General features: G+C 41.9%; 1 protein-coding gene across 1 annotated transcript in view; it reads right to left on the reverse strand.

Annotated features, from left to right (window-relative positions):
- Window positions 1-18,142, reverse strand: part of LOC308089073 (transmembrane protein 132C-like) — a gene marked incomplete at its 3' end in the record, with an annotated part of 204,933 nt that overhangs the window by 136,251 nt on the left and 50,540 nt on the right.

Genomic DNA, 18,142 nt, shown 5'->3' on the forward strand with positions numbered 1-18,142 from the left:
ATAATGGTTAAAGTGGTTACACAGATGCGTTCCCGGTCTCAATGGGTTAAATCCGGCGACCTGAGATAAACGCCTTGGTAGTAGGCGTGCTAAAATCGACCCTCAAAGTGTGTTCGTTCCGCCGACCGTCTCTGAAATGGGCGATTCGGTTTGGGGGCTTTGTGTTGTTTTTGAAGGTTGAACGCGACATGCCTCATGTTTAGTGTGTGTTTTGAAGCGCAAAACTGCAAAAGAAATGGAATGAAATGAAAACTCCTCAACCTATGTCAAGTTCAAGTTCTCAGTCGGGCAAAAGGAGCATAATATTGTTCCATTTGTCCTACTGTACATTACACAGCAGTCTATCCATCGTCTACTGTATCCAGCATCCATCCACTCCCCAGAAATGGTTTATTTTTTATCCCCGTTATGGCGGCCATCCATTAAATCTGTGTTTCTCAAACTTTTTCATGTCAAGGACCCCCCAAAATTGACACTTATTAGCCCGCGGACCCCCATTTGAAAAGATATGCCAGGGACCCCCATAAGAGAAGATCTTTACGGCAGTGATTCTCAATCATTTTAATTTCAAGGACCCCCCCAGTTTGAAATGCATTCATTAGGCTACGGACCCCCACATTTATATCTCTGGGACCCCAATTTATATGGTAAAGTCAATGTTAATGTAACTCAGACAGTGTACAAATGGAACCAAATGGACCCTAACCGGTCCATTTGGTTCCATTTGTACACTGTGTTCTGAGTTACAGAACCATAGGGTTCATTTGGTTCCTAACTATCTATCATTTTAGCTGGGGACCCCTTGGAACTCCCTCAAGGACCCCTGGGGGTCCCCGGACCCCACTTGAGAACCACTGCATTAAAAGTCCAATACTTTGTTCCCAAACATTTTGTCCTGTTGCCACGTCAATTCTTGGCGACACAGGCCGTCACAGTGGCACTATCACTATGTACACAATATCACTGTGAATATTGTCAATTCCAATTTCCCACACATTTAATACCAGTGGTGGACAATAATAGCGAGTGTTTCTAACGCTGAGGAAGACCAACAGGTTGAAACGTGTCCGTTCTGTTTTTGCTGACTGCCGCTGTGGAACATCAAAGTTCACTGAGTGTGGATAATTATTTTGTTGTCTTTTGTGTCTCATCTCTTTTTTCGTTGTTGTTGTGCTGCTGTACATTCATCGATAAAATAGTCAATCAATCAAAACGCATGTATAAAATGATGTCAATTCAAATTCAACTTATATATATGATTTGTGTCAGTTTTGCCGCAATCTGGGAACCCATCATCAAATAAAAAAGGAAAAACAGCGCCCTCTGCTGTTTTTCACTTGTCTATTTGACTCTGGGCTGAGCTGTACGGAGGACCAATGCTCACGGGAAACCGGGGTTTTGGTCTGCCCTCAGCCTTCCCACTTCCGGTGGTGCGCATATGTTTTCATTCCCACTGACAATATTTCTCCACGGAACACTAACACCATTTCTCCCAAAGAACATGGATCGTTTTGGTTATAAAGCCCACTTGTTTCTATGATGAAAGAGCAAGTTAAAATGTTACTAACTTTCCGTGGTTTAGTCGAGGACGCCATTGTTAAATGAGTTTCGGTTTGTTTCCAGTGGGAAACGAGCCACACACATGTAAATCCCGCCCCACTACATTTGATTGGGTAAAGCGCGGCCTGCTTCCTGATCTGAAGGCACGCCCACTTGTAGCCAATGTGCATGGGTTGTCAACACGGCTCCCGACAGATCCAAGCGCAGCGATGGATCTGTTCTTGAGAGATTAGTTTTGCCGTGAACCTGACATGCCTATTTTGGGCATGTCATTATTATCACAATGTGTTGGAATTTGTCTAATAATTTGTAAACAATTCATGAATTTTCCAAAATAGCTAAATTAGATGTGATTATTATGCAAAACATTATTTTAAAGGGCAGCGACATTACCTCCCAGTGGACAGCAGTAGAAGTTTGTGTGTTACGTGGCGTACATCTGCTATTTTCTGTATTTTTGAGAATCAATTATTTTAATTACAATCTATCAATCTTATAATGGATTAAATCAATTATAATTTGAACAACTGTTACACCCCTACTTGGCTAACCTTCCCATGAATGAAGGGAACAACTTATTTCACTTGGCTGTTCTCACTTTGTCAGTTTAATGAATAAATGCACACTAGAGGTGGATTGGAAATGTAAATGAAGTGAGCCACAGACAGAGGGATGAGAACCTTCTATTGAACTACAGCGGAACTGCTTGTTACACAGAGTGCATCTAATCTGCAGCTAAGTGGCATCCGTTTAATTCCACTCACTTTGGTATTGAAGGAATATGATGAAGATAGAGCAGTCAGGAGGGAGTGAGAGAGGAGTTTAGCTTGTCTGCCAGCATTATCTACGAGAACAGTCTCTCTCTCTCTCTCTCTCTCTCTCTCTCTCTCTCTCTCTCTCTCTCTCTCTCTCTCTCTCTCTCTCTCTCTCTCTCTCTCTCTCTCATCGGTGTGTGTGTGTGTGTGTGTGTGTGTGTGTGTGTGTGTGTGTGTGTGTGTGTGTGTGTGTGTGTGTGTGTGTGCGCGCGCACATGCAACAGAGGGAAGCTAGCTAGTGTGCCTCCATGCGTGCGTTCGTGCATATGAATGAACATAAACAAAGATGGAGGATACACCGTGTGTTTTAGAATCAACCACACGAACCGCACTGTTCCTATTCTGGGCCTGTCATCCATGATGTCCCCCACATAGTATAGTATTAAAGTTGCAATCAGGGAAAGATGCAGTTAAGGAATAAAGCTGTCAGGATCTAGCTGCATTTTAGCTTGTTGTGACATACTATTGTTTCCTGTTCTGCGGTGTACTTAGGTTTTACTTTACTGTTGTGTTCCTTTTATTTTGAAGTATGTTCCTTGTGTTTCCTGTCTGCCCTATAGTTACATAGTAACACCACTGGACGGTAAAGTATGTCAAGTACTTCCACTGCGTCTTAGCTGAGCGGTAGACTATTTGGTCTCTCACATAGGTTTGAATCCCTTACAGATTGGAGACTCTAGTATTTCCTAGATGAGGCCGGTTAGTTGTGGATTCAAGCAGTAACTTTAGTACTGTACTTAAGTACATTGTTTTAGTAGCCGTACTTTACTTGCGTATTTGTATTTTCCCACTTCCCTCAGGGAAGTGGTTGGAGGTATAGTTTCATAATTCACATGGAATCAGATTTCAACCCTGAGACAGGTTTTTTTTTCTAAGTTAAGTTAAACCCTGCTGGCTTCCACAAGGTACAAAAGGACCTTTTATCAAGGTTGTGATGCGTCCTTCTGGAGTAAATACTGCTCAAGTGTTACACACCTATTTGTGCTGCTGGGAAATGCAAGGTGAGTGTGTGTGCGCATGGTGGGTGTGTTTGTGTGTGTGTGTGTGTGTGTGTGTGTGTGTGTGTGTGTGTGTGTGTGTGTGTGTGTGTGTGTGTGTGTGTGTGTGTGTGTGTGTGTGTGTGTGTGTGTGTGCGTGTGTGTGTGAGAGAGAGAGTGTGTATGTGAGAGAGAGAGAGACACAGAGAGAGAGAGAGAGAGAGAGAGAGAGAGAGAGTGTGTGTGTGTGTGTGCGTGTGCGTGTGCGTGTGCGTGTGTGCGTGTGCGAGTGTGCACTGTGTGCGTGTGTGTGTGTGTGTGTGTGTGGTCTGTATACGTGTCTGTCAGTAAATCAGGGCAGTGCTGGTGATAACTCCGCACACCATGTTACCTTGAAGCGCATCTGGTAATAGAAGAACAGATTTATAACAGAGAGAGAGAGAGGATGAGAGAGGAGAGAGAGAGAGAGAGAGAGAGAGGAGAGAGAGAAAGAGAGAGAGAGAGAGAGATGAGAGAGAGAGAGAGAGAGAGAGAGAGAGAGAGACGAGAGAGAGACAGACAGACAGACAGACAGACAGACAGAAGACAGACAGACAGACAGACAGACAGACAGGACAGACAGACAGACAGACAGACAGGACAAGGACAGAAACAGACAGACAGACAGACAGACAGACAGACAGACAGAAGGAAAGCAGAGGGAGATAGAGGGAGGGGAACAAAGAGCGGGCAGGACGACGGGCAGAGAGGAGAGGACACACACAGTGGAATTGAAAAGAGTAAATGTGAGAATAAACAATCATGACGCAACACGACAAACAGATCAACAGGAACACGGGTGAAGGAGTTCACATCCAAGTCACATTATTCTCTCTCTCTCTCTCTCTCTCTCTCTCTCTCTCTCTCTCTCTCTCATCTCTCTCTCTCTCTCTCTCTCTCTCTCTCTCATCTCTCTCTCTCTCTCTCTCTCTCTCTCTTCTTCTTCTTTTCTGTACTGAGTGATAAGCACTGGTGGAAGAAGGGCTCTGATTGTGTAGACCAAAGAGCAGTGGTTCTCAAACTTTTTCATGCCAAGGACCCCCTAAATGATATATATTTGGCCGCGGACCCCCCATCTCAAATATTTAGTTCCAGGGACCCCCCAGAAGCAAAGATTTGAGTTACAAATGTTCGCTTTAAAATATTATATATATATTCAAAGATTTGCACACAAAAATAGCAGATCTACAAGCTCATAGCACTCGGTGGCCGCGCTGTGAGCCTTGTAGATCTGCTATTTTTGAATAGCCAAAGTATAAAAGGTTAAACTTATTGGATGCTATACTAACACATTTTGCTGAACCAACTTTGAGAACCAATGGACTAGACGGAACAAAGAGGGGAGGGGGGGGGGGGTGGTTAATTAAAAGTAGCAATTCCATAGTGTAGAAATACTCTGTTACAAATAAATGTAATCCATTACGTGAGTAAAAGCACTGGCATCAAAATATACTTACTACCACAGTACCAAATATAAAAGCACTCATTATGCGAAAATATCAGTTTAGAAAAATACCCACAAACGTGTAGCCCTGGCCTCGGCATCACAACACGATCGTCATCGTCGGTCCCAGCAGGTTTCAGAATCGTGGACTGTGATCTGTTTGGCTCCCAGTGCACGAGGTTCACGGACCATTGTAAATATGAGCGTTACTCTGCGATTACATTTCTCTGTCCCTATGCACACACACACACACAACACTGTGGCCATCAGACCGGCCACCAGGAGTTCTGAACGACGTCAATGTGTCGTTATATCACCTCCGTTTCCCAAAACTTCGGAAGGAGCATGCATTAGCCATACTCTCCTCTGGTACTGTCTGGGAGCCAGACAGCTCTCTGTCCATGGTCCTGAAAGCCCATGATATCTATAACATAAGACCTGTCCATGGTGCTGAAACTTGCCAGAGGCATTATCTATAACATAAGCTCTGTCCATGGTGCTGAAACATGCCACTTGCCACTTGCCATAGGGCATAGCAGTGGCGGCCATTTTCTGGTACCACTTCAAAATAGTCAATGCATTTTCCCCATTGACATTTCCAAAAATATTTATATCAATTATTTTAAGCCTAGAATCAAGCCATCCAGGGTCCTGGTGAATCATGACCATAAAACGTTTGATTCTGTGAAAAAACTTTTTTGAAAACGGCAAAACAAAGGGTATTTATTCAATATAGTATATCATATAATTAAATATAAAATGCCCTATTATCTAAAACAGGGGTGGGCAACTTTGATGATGGAGAAGGCCACTGTATTTCTACACTCACTCCAGGGGGGCACATTGCATATTGGTTTGTTGCAGAAACCTCTTATCTCCATATTATTAACTCATTGGCCGCCATTATCGCATTAACGCGATCTAATAAATAGCGCGCCTGGCCGCCAGGATCGCATTAATGCGATCTATGGTCTTTATTGATCTTTATGCTCTGATCACGCTATTCTGTTATGAATCAGGCTAAGTTTCAGGTTCCACTTACTTCAACCACCACTGCATCCGGTTCCATGACTTGGGTTCCGTTTTCGGTTTTACATTTTTCCCCCCAGTCATTTTCGACCATAATAGGGAAACAAACGGTTTTTCACACGCTATGAAAAACGATCGGAGACCTCCCCTCCTATAATCTATGGTCTGGGTGACGAACAGTCATCCCCGTTGTGTATCACAAAGTAATTTTCGCCGATCACAGAATCTGAGACATTTCACTTCCTCTTCATGTGTTTCACTGTGTGAGTGGGTCTGGGAGGGGGCGAGTGTGTCAGCGAGCCGATCAAGCTTGGTATGTGCTGCTCTCTAGTGGTGGAACGATCAAAACGATTCAAGTGTCAAGCTAGACTTTCTATATGTGAATTAAATAACAAAATAACGAAACAAAAAAACACGAAAATCTCTGGCAAGGACTGCTATGAACGAGGTTTTAACTCTGGCAGTCAATGAGTTAAAAGAAAAAGTTAATTAATTACGTACTTCGTCATTCTAGTATGTCACACAAAAGTAGAACAAATAGCTGATCTTTGAGCTTGTAGATCAGCTATTTTTGCTATTTTGAAATTGGAATCCAGAATATTTTTTTGCTATTTTTGAATTGGAATCCAGCTACATGCATTTAGTTATACTTATGAACTTATGAACTTTATTAACTTAAAGGTAGGGTAAGTGATTTACTTTGGTTAAAATAAGTGTTAAATAGCTCTATTTTCTGATAGTACTCGTTGCTATAGAGTGTTTGTTCAGTAAAAGGAGTCGCCCATGTCTCGCTCTTTATTGAACAGAAAATGCATTTTCAGTGCTCTCTCCTGATTGGCTTAAATGTTGTCACCTACCTGAAAATGTACTATATTCTGTTTACCAAAGAGCTGGAGAGACCCCTGTGACCGAACAAACGGTCTATAGCAATGATTACTATCACAATATAGTACTTTAACCTTTTAACAAAAAAATATAAATTACCAAAAAATATCACTTACCCTACCTTTAAATACAAATACATTGGACATAAAAAAAGTCATTAAACTAACAATATAGGCTGAAGAAATTAAAGCGGGTCATGTTTGCATGTTGTGCAACATGGGGCTGTGGGCCACATTAACCCTTTAACAGTCTGCTCAACCAATTGGTAGAGCACATTTTAAGTCACTATTTCTCATTGACAACATTGCTGAACTTAACTCAACCTGATTGAGCCCTTTCTACCATTTGGTTGAGGTATGTTATGGCAAAAAAAGGTCCACCAGATGTCACTGTTTCCCAGTCACATGGATTCTCAGGTAGCCACTTTTTAGGAAGTGAAAATCAATTAATCCACTCCTGAAAGGTGGGATTTTTTTGGTTGAAATTTCAGAGGTAAGATTTTTTTTGTGTCATATTATCATCTCAGAGGTGTTACTGAACCTGATTATGTAGCTTGATACGATAAAAAAAAAATCTAATAATGGTCTAATAATTTTCTGAAAACATGCTCTACCAAACGGGTTGTTTGTCACTTTATGGTAAGTAGTGAAGCTAAACTAAAGTAATTAAAATGTACTATTTGCTATGGATAAATAGGGCTTTTGCTAATTCAGTGTTGTTAATATAATACATATAATGTTATTTCATTATATTTATGTATTAGTATGATTTTATTCCTATCTTGTCATTTAATGGTAAAGGTAGTGGTGCTGAAATAAAAAATGGACTATTTTGATGATCTGTGTGATGAAGAAGATGACCAAACAGATGATGCTGATCAACTCTCACAAGCAGAAGAGACTGGGAACATAATGGGAGACATATTTCTCAGTGAATGCATATAAATCAATGTATATGCATGAAACTTTTACCATTACCATAAAGTGACATCTCAACCGTTTGGTAGAGGCCTATATTTGGAAAACTGTTGGGTCTGTTAAAGAAATTATAATTGAGAGTTGTTACTATTGCCCCAAATAAATAAAAAATGCAAAGAAATAATTTTTCCAATGCTTTTTTCTTGGGGTGACCTTTAAAGGGTTAAGTGAAGGCGAGGGCTGTACGTGGTCCCCGGGCCGCCAGTTGCCCCATGTATGACCTAAAACAAAGCCCCGTTCATTGTAACCTTATCTTTCACGTCCGACATGACAGGAGTAAAAAAAACAAGTGTAGTTTTATGACAGAAAGCTGATGTGTGATGTGACCGAGAACGAAGAAAACACTTCTGTGAACCATCTCGACGTAGCCTCTGCGAATCCCATCTGCTTCCATTCTTTCACAGGTTCCCCTAACTGATAAAATAAAAGCATTCTCCCCACAACAACAGAGCCCACACTGAGGCCATATGCTGCGTGTCTGAGAACGTCACCGCGTGGCGTAGAGAGCCAGATGTTTCCGAGAAGCAAAATTAAGAGAAGACATATTGTTTGGTAGAAGTTGTTATGCAAACAGATGTTTTATGGGGGAATACACTCTGCATAGGCAGCTAGGGTTGAGAAGATCTGAGTTAAGTTGTTGTTCGGCTGGCCAACTGTCTAGAAACTGTGTAAGGGAATTCAAAGACGATAGAAAGGGAAGGCATTCGAATTATGTGTTGCAGTATACTGACTGATCACCAAAGAATATTACCATTCTGTAATCAATTACATGTTTAATACGCAAATGTTTAATATTTAATACGCAAAACGCTCTGCACGGCAACTCGCTCGTGGTGCCTCTCGTGGCTCAAGTCCGTTTTAGGCGGCGCACCTCCGTTGTTTTAACCGATTTTAGCGGACCAGTCACCCTTTTACGTCTTGGGTTTGAGAACGGCACTTCTGCATTCCTGGAGTGCGGAAGTTAACTCACTGAGTGCTAGAATTATTTCTGGCTATTTCTGGCCAGTGCGATGCGTTTTTTTTTTTTCAAAGTAAAAAAAAAGTGCTTAGGAAGCGAGATACAGCCTTTTTCAGTTATAAGTTAAACAAGGAGTGGATGGAGCTGCAAATCTTCAGATAATGATATCTTGGGTTCTGAACATTTTTTTCAAAAAAAAAAAAGAATACAAGTTTTAGTTTTGTTTTTCTTTTTTTCAAAAACACGTGAAACACGTGATTGGCACGTTGCACCATAACGGTAAAACACGTGAAACACGTGAATGGCACACAATGAGTTAATATATCGTTGCAGTGCCTTTTGGGTTTTCATTTCGTAAATTAATGCCTATACTTGATCATACTACAGCGTCACACAAAAGTATCAAAAATAGCAGATCTGTAGGCTCGAAAGATGTGCTATTTTAGCTATTTTAGAATTTGAATTTAGAATTTGAGGAGGACATTTTTTAAGTATTTTATTGTACCTTTATTTGGTCAATATGCATCATCTGCATGTTTCTAAAGACAGTGCTTTGACTTCATCACTATTGTCTACATGACAGACATATAATCATACAACTGTCACATAAAGGAAATGTTGCAAATGGCAATATGTCTTGTTTGTGGGAGGAAACAAATACATGACTACTGTAACTAGAGAGTAAATCTCTCATTTATATGAAATGAAGCTGGCCTTAAATTCCCATGTGCATACAGAGGGTGTGATTTTAAAATGAAATAACACTGATAGAGACATAGTAGGGTTGGAATATCTACACTATTATTCTTACTCTTCTTGGCCAACATAATATAGCCCCACGTGAAAGTTGACACAATGAGGGATGACCTCTTACCTGTACGGGCACGGATTCATTTGATAATATCTCAAAAGATCAACTCCGTTCAGAATCTGTGAGATCTCGTTCAACACTGCAGCAGCCAAAGAAAAGCAGGCTACATTTAGAATACTCAAGAGATAAATGAACAGGTTTTTACTGTGAATGTTCCTCACCCACCTCTCAACCTCAATGCAATGATACGAAACAAATCCATCAACCACCAAACGGTATGAAAAATACCTGTGTCATATGTACTAGTTTCAGCAGGTAAGTGATGGGGAGCTTGGACATTTTCTTAATCAGTAGATGAGTGTTTGGACATTTTCTTAATAAATAGATTAGTGTTTGGACATATTTTTTATTAACTGGGTGAGTGTTTTGGACATGTTCGTAATAAGTAGATGAATGTTTGGACATTTTTTTAAATAAGTAGATTAATTTTATTAATAACTCGATGAGTGTTTGTAAAGTGATGGAAAATGGTGTGTGTGTGTGTGTGTGTGTGTGTGTGTGTGTGTGTGTGTGTGTGTGTGTGTGTGTGTGTGTGTGTGTGTGTGTGTGTGGGGGGGGGGTAATCTTGCAAATCACTGGAGCGATCAGCGCCGAATGTGCTGTGCACGATTATTATTTTTTTTCACATATTGTGAATATGTTTTTAATCATTTAGATGACAATGGAGATCTGCTGACATCATAGTACTGACATCACAGATGTCTCGCTCTCCCTTTCTCTCTCTATCTGTCTGTCTGTCTCTCTCCGTCCATCCGTCCGTCCGTCCGTCCGTCCGTCCGTCCGTGCCCAGCACATATGCGTGCTGGGCACGCATATGTAACGTGCCCAGTGCACACACAAGCCTGGGAGCATGCACGCACGCGGACACACACACACACACACACACACACACACACACACACACACACACACACACACACACACACACACACACACACACACACACACACACACACACACACACACACACACACACACACACACACACACAGCACTTTCTCAGCAGCTGGCTCCCTAGTTATATAACTTTATTGCAAATCCACTATGGTGTATTAATGAGGCGAGTTGCCTGAAAACGGAACTCTGTGTGTGTGTGTGTGTGTGTGTGTGTGTGTGTGTGTGTGTGTGTGTGTGTGTGTGTGTGTGTGTGTGTGTGTGTGTGTGTGTGTGTGTGTGTGTGTGTGTGTGTGTGTGTTTGTGTGTGTGTGTGTGTGTGTGTGTGTGTGTGTGTGTGTGTGTGTGTCCGCGTGCGTGCGTGCTCCCAGGCTTGTGTGTGCACTGGGCACGTTACATATGCATGAGTGAGTAAAACGCCATGAGTTCCAGTCTGTTCAAACCTCATGCAGTCCAACCACTAGTCCACTGTCCATGAAACACAGATCATGTGTTATATACCTTGTATAATCCAGGATGATTTGTATTTCATTCATTCATTCATTACATGTATATTGTTTCAGCAATAGTAGCTACCTAGCAGCCTCCCCCTCATGAACTGTTCTAGACTGCTCGGTCCTCTGCCAAAAAACACAATACTTCATCCTTGATTGCCTGATTTTGTCTTGACATGACAGAAGAGTTGAGAACATTACTGTGTCTGAGTGATCATATACAATTATTCCACTTTACAGCGGAGACATTTTCCACATGAAATACTGTCAAACACTAATATTGGACTAAACCTGACTTTCTAACTGGTGTTTTCAATAATAATAATAATTATTATTAAAGATGGGGTGCCATGATATTTTTCAACCCTAAAACCTGATCATAAGGTATTATTATTATGTAAGGATTTTTTTCAACAAAGAAAAAGTGTACAGAAATGGTTACAATTATGTTTTTATGTGGACACGCCTCCAGTTCATTAAGTATACCTGGTTCTCACCTTAGCACCTCCTCCACCACCTTAGCACCACCCACCTGTCCTAGTCCCTCCTCCTCCTCATGCCCACACCTGTTGTGTTATGATAATGAGGGGGAGGGTATGGCTTTGTGATGTCACTAAAGCGCTGTTTCTCTATTGGCACGTTTGACCCTCAAGGTTTCAGCCTCCAGGAAGAAACTCCAAATAGTCAAAGAAGACATAAAACACCATAAAAACACCACCGGGGGGCTTTATGAAGTTCTATCAACCTCATAGACACATGAAAAACAGAAAAAGTGCAAAAACATGGCACCACCTCTTTAAGTATATTTTGATGCCAATACTTTCGTACTTTTACTCGAGTAACATTTGTAATAGAGGACTGTTACTTGCAACTTCCCTCTTCTATCCCGGATTTGAACCCGGTTTCCTGTGCAAGAGCTGACATTTTTACCATTGAGCTAATAGAGCCCGCCTGCTTGCTCAGGGGATAAATTGAATCTTGACCATCAGGTCAAAACTTGTGTCAGATCCTGTGTCTAGGTGAGACATAGACTGCCCCAGCGTATCTGATATCATGTCTAGACGGGCGGGTTCAAAATCTGCGGAGTAAGATTCCGCCGGATCCTATTGGTTCACCGATCTGTCCGTCAGCCCCCGCCCCGCCCCGTGCCCTGCCCCTCCTCCTCCCCAATGTGTAGCATTGAGAGCCCTGACGTCACAACATTTGGAGCGACGCCCACTGCACTCTGGTTGGTTGGGGAAATGAAACACTTCCTATTCCAGGAACATCAACTGGTTGGTCCGACTTTTATTTTTTAGCAAAACTAAAAAATAAAAGCCTGGAGATCGAGGCTAGGTGAGACATGACCTTGGACTGTACCTATACATTTGACTATTTGACAATAGAAGATGAGGGAGACACAGTACAACCACCCCAATTGTATACGTTATATATTGTATTAAAAATACATACTCTACCATAAAGATTGGACAAAAGTATGTTTTATTCATAAAACAGTTAGTTCTGCTTTAACCCATTGAGACCTGAAGTCGATTCTACATGTCTCCTAAATCTCAACAGTATTCTGAAAAACGTTTGTTTCTATATCAGTGGTGCTCAATCTTTTTCATGTCAAGGACCCCCAAAATGACATGTATTTGGCCGTGGACCCCCATCAAAATATTTTGTTCCAGGGACCCCCAGAAGCAAAGATTTGAGTTAAAAATCTTTGCTTTAAAAATATATATATTCAAAGATTTGCACACATTTTCACGATTTTTCAAAAATAGCAGATCTACAAGCTCATAGCGCGGCACTCGGTGCCGCGCTATGCGCTTGTAGATCTGCTATTTTTGAATAGCCCAAAGTGTAAAATAATGCTTGTGTAGCTCAAATCTAAAAATGAGACAGTTCCAGGTCTTAATGGGTTAAGTAAAAAGTACTTAACATCCAAAACGAGTACAGTACTCTGTGTCTCAAGGCAGTGTTGTATAAATGTATGGAGCCGTGAGCAAGCTATACTGAAACAAACAACCACAAAGAAAATACACACATTGACAATGCAGTACATGGACATACAGCTATAATATTAGATTTCTCAGGGGAAAAAAAAAAGAAAGAAAAATCCTTCACAGTTGGAATCCCACCACCACCCACGCACTCTCCCACTGCACACGAGATTAGCATGACGTGTTTGTCTGCAAACAAAGACCGTAGACAATGGCGCCGGGTTGCTGGCTAGCGCAGTCAGTTTGAGCGACTCCCCTGGGCTTCTAAGACAGATTAGCTGTTTAGTGAGCGGCTATACGCTGACAAAACATGGCTTTTATGAGACGGGGAATGCAAAAAGACGACCGACGTCACGCTCAAGCCTGAAAAGAGGAAGCCACAGGGTCTATTTCTGTCACATCTTCACACCATAATGTCCATAAAGAGTGATTACTGTGATATTTGCCAGTGGATGCTACTAGGAAAATTCCACCCAAGACTCAAGATCCAAAGACATAACAGAGGAGGTACATTTTATTAACCACCTAAGCCTTCTTTGAATACCTCTTTAAATGACAACACGCGAACGTAACCGATCCACAGGCTCACAACAAAGATGAATGACCAGAGAGGGGATATCAAAAGCAGAGGCATTGATTCCCACCAGCCATTACATTTTTCGGCCATTCTCAATGCTCTGGGTTGGGGTTATAGGGTTGAAGGAACACACTCCTCCACTGACAATGAATGGGAGATGATTTTTATTTGTGCAAAAATGAGTAAAAATACTTAAAAGTACTCAAAAAGAGTAAAAATACTTAAAGTACTCAAAAAGAGTAAAATACTTAAAAGTAAAAAAAGAGTAAAAATACTTAAAAGTTGTTAAAATTAGTAAAAATACTTAGACGTAGTTAAAATGAGTACAAATAATTAAACATAGTTAAAATGAGTGAAAATACTTAAAAGTTGATAAAAAGAGTATAAATACTCTTTTAGTAGGCTACCTCCTCAATACCAGCACCCACACATCAAATAGAGTAGTACCGTCTGAATGCCAGCGCCCACACATCAAATAGATTTGTACCAGGGGGGCACGGTGGCGCAGTCGGTAGCGCTGTCGCCTCACAGCTAGAAGGTCCTGGGTTCGATTCCCGCAGGGGACGCTGTGGGCGCTGGGGGCGTGTCTTCTCCTCCGCGTCATCAGTGCCCATACCCTAGGTGGGGTTGGCGAAAGGGCCTCTCTGTGTGGAGTTTGCATGTTCTCCCCGTGTCTCCTAGGGTATAGGTACCCTCACAAAAAACATGCAGTAATCCTGGTCACTATACTGCCTCCCCCTGGCCAGCCGGGGCGCCTGATGGAGGGGAAGGGAACTGGTTGGAATAACGTGTTCCTTCCACGCGCTACGTCCAACCAGGGAAACTCTCCCCTGTCAGTTGACAAGAAGGTCAGTTGGCTCTCATGCATTGAAGGAGGCATGAGCTCAGCCCTGGCCTCCCTAGGTTGGCAGAGGGAAGGTAGTGCCCAGGATTACATAGACAATTGGAACTGGGTGTAAAAAATAGGGTTACAAAATCGTGGGATAAAATTTTAAAGTAAAAAAAAAAAAAAGATTTGTACCTACTAATGACAGCACACACTCATCAAACAGAGTAGGCACCGCTTACTCACACTGGGTGTGATTTTTTTCAGGTATTAAGGTCTTAAAAGTCCTTAAATTATCATTTCACTGTCATCTGGGGACCCCCAAAAATCACAACGGGACCCCCTGGGGGTCCCAACCCACAGGTTGAGTTGAGAACCACTGGTGTAAAGTAACTAAGTACATTTACTCAAGTACTGTACTTAAAGCAGTAGTTAACCCCAGAAATGACTTTTTTGAAGCCTCCATGAAGCCTTGAATTCATGGAGATTTGTTTTGTTTTTTGTCGCATTCCTAAGCCAATAATGTGGCACCGTCTCCGGTAGGAGACTCAATGGAGACCCTTTGAGACAGTTTGTGTGGGTTTTGTGCAAAAAAAAAAGCTAAATGTTAGCAAATGGGCAAAAAAAAAGGGATTGAGTGAAGATTAAGTGAATTGAGTGTTACTATTGACTCTTGTCATGGCTGCCAGTTCCCTCCTGATGTTGTGCGGGAGTCTGGAGTGCTTAAGACCACACTGAAGAACTGCTAGTTTACATAGCGTCTTCAGACTAGGACTGAGATCTAAGACGTACAAGTGACTGGGCGTGTAGACGACGATACGATCTCCCACCATGCAACAGCACCCTAGCAGGTGTCTCCCCTTGACCTCAACCTTCTTCCAGGAGAAGGTCTCCCGATTGAATTTCCACAGACCTTTGAAGGGCCAGGAACAAAACATGTAAAACTCTCCATTGTAGCCAAAGGATGAATAACAAGCACAATACCTTGGGACAACGTTGGCACGCACGGCTGCAGTAGGCGTGCTCAGCCAGGAGTCGGTCTCTGTGTCAAACACTCTGACGTTCTCCTCGTTCTCCCCAAATACAAACATCTTGGTCCCAATGATGGTGGCACAGTGACGTCCTGAAACCGGTGGCCCGCGTCCGGTGTTAATTAAACTCCAAACCATTGAGGTGGTGTCCAGCTTGTGTATTGCACTCGCGTTCATGCCTCGTGTATATTCTCCATAGATATACATGACCTTCCCCAAGACACAGGCTGAGTGGTGGCGCCTCACCTCTGGAGCTGTCCCCGAAACCTTAGGCTTGAACCATTTGTGGGCGTCGACATCAAATGCATAAATAATGCAAAACTCTACTCCACGGCTGCACTGCCCCAGGATGTAGATGATATCTTCTATCAGCACAGCTGCCTGGACGTAGAGCATGGAGGGAACGTTTGCTCTTCTGTCTGTCAAGCGCAAAGTTACTGTGTTGAGGATATGCACAGTAATCTGTTGTTGCCAGTCGATATTTTGCCATGGTAGTCGTAGATGATAGCACACATTGCTAAAGGTGTACACCTTTTGTCCCACTGCCACAGAAACAGGATAGGATCCCTCTGGTCCCCCTTTGCACTTCACATGCACAGTCCAGTGTAGCATGCCACGTCCTCCTGGCTTAGTGTCCTCGAGCAACACGCAGAACCCCAGCGACTCCTCGTGCAATGAGGGCTTACTGATCCTAATTAGGGTGGGTTATAATACAGAGGACAAATTCCAGGTACACGCAAATGTACCTGTCCACTACCGTAAAAAAAGTCAGTAGTGCATACAAGTGGATTACCCGAGTCTTACTCTTTAATGGAATGAAGTAATGCACACTGCCACATAAATAGATAGAGCAGTGCAAATGTCAGGTGAAGCTTGGCCAATCTGTAAAGCCAATGGGTTAGGTTGGCCAATCGGGGATGCTGATGCCAGTTGATCTCGTGACAAACTGATCACCATAGCAACCCCTGCCCAGGCAGGCATATGCTGATGTTCCCTTTCTTTCTTGTTTTATCACCAAATGTTAATGGCCATATATGGAGATCTCTGTATTAGTCAGTACTTGTCCCTTTTATATTCCCATGTATGGAGATTCCTGATGTCATGAGTATATAGTTAAAGTATTAACAGACTTTGGGGTCCGGGGACCCCCTCGAATGGACCCCCAGCGAGTACCTTTTCCACCACTATCTTGTTCCAGGGACCCCCCCAGAAGCAAAGATCTGAGTTAAAAATGTTCGCTTTAAACAATATATATTCAAAGATTTGCACACATTTTCACGTTTTTTCAAAAATAGCAGATCTACAAGCTCGTAGCGCGGCACTAGCGCTACGAGCTTGTAGATCTGCTATTTTTAAAAAGCCAAAGTGTAAAATAATGCTTTTTAGCTCAAATGAAAAAGTGACACAGATGCGTACCAGGTCTTAATGGGTTAAAACTAGGCCCGTAACGATACAGTAACTGCATCGATGCATCGTTTTGAATTTTCAACGATCTACTATATCGATATGCAAACAGCTAAATATCGTATCGTTTGACTTTGTATCGTATCGAATCGTTTTGCAATGCAAATAATCGTATCGAATCGTTCTGCAATGCAAATAATCAATTATATCAAACTAAGTACTTTTAAGAAGAAAAAAAGAGAAAGAGGGATTTATATCCAGTATCCAGGTATTTATTTTTCACACAGAATTTTTGGGTAAATAAATAGTTACTATATCGATTTTAAGTCATTGAATCGAATCGTATCGTTCTAAATTAACCTGTCCTGTATCGTTCATGTATCGTATCGACTAAATCACTGAATCGAAACATATCGTATCGTTCTAAATTAACCTGTATCGTTCATGTATCGTATCGACAACCAAGTATCGTGATACGTATCGAATCGTTGTTAAAATGTATCGTTACACCCCTAGTTAAAACGTCTTCTAAATCCTGACCGAAAAAATTTCAACCAAAAAAAACATTCTATATTACGGTACATAGCAACAGCAAATGTTACAAAAAGGTGATTGAAAAGTATGACAACGAATAGGTGTTCCAGGTCTAAATGGGTTAAGGAATCGATCTACAAGCTAACGACGTGTTGCAAAGCGACACGCTGTTAGCTTGTAGATCAGTTCTTTTTTTTGGCAAGCAACACCCTTGTACTGCGGTGTATAACTTAGGCGTAACACAATAGTTCAGTGTGGGATGGTCATTTTCAAAGAATATCTTCAAATTCGTTGAATCCTACACATTATCAAAAGGAACAAAATCAGGAAATGACTTATTAAGCATGAAAGGAGTAAAGCGGACATGAGACATATGGAAAATGATGGACGTGCTGAATTATAAACACACATATGCCATTAAAATATGAACCATAAACACTGGAAAAATAAATAAGGTAAAAACACAGGCACACAGACAAATCTCTCTCTCTCTCTCTCTCTCCCTCTCTCTCGCTCACACACTCACTGAACCATGATGGTGACCAGAGTACCCATGTGTAGACAGAACAAATACAGCCAGTCAACTCAGTCAACAAACATGTTAGATCAACAAATAAAGCTAACGGCACAGATAAAACGGTGGGAGTGTGTGGTGTGCGTGTGCGTGCGTGTCTGCCTGTGTGCTTGTGAAGTAAGCAGAACAGAACAAATGCCTAACCACACTGTTTTCCCCACCTTGCATAACATTCAGATAAAACATAATACGATGCTTTTAACTTCCTGTGTTTCAGTTCCTCACAAAACAGACTTCCTGGTAAGCAACACAACAAATGTAAGAA

The sequence above is a fragment of the Gymnoscopelus braueri genome (genome assembly GCF_963280865.1).
Source record: "Gymnoscopelus braueri genome assembly, chromosome: 7".
NCBI lineage: Eukaryota > Metazoa > Chordata > Actinopteri > Myctophiformes > Myctophidae > Gymnoscopelus > Gymnoscopelus braueri.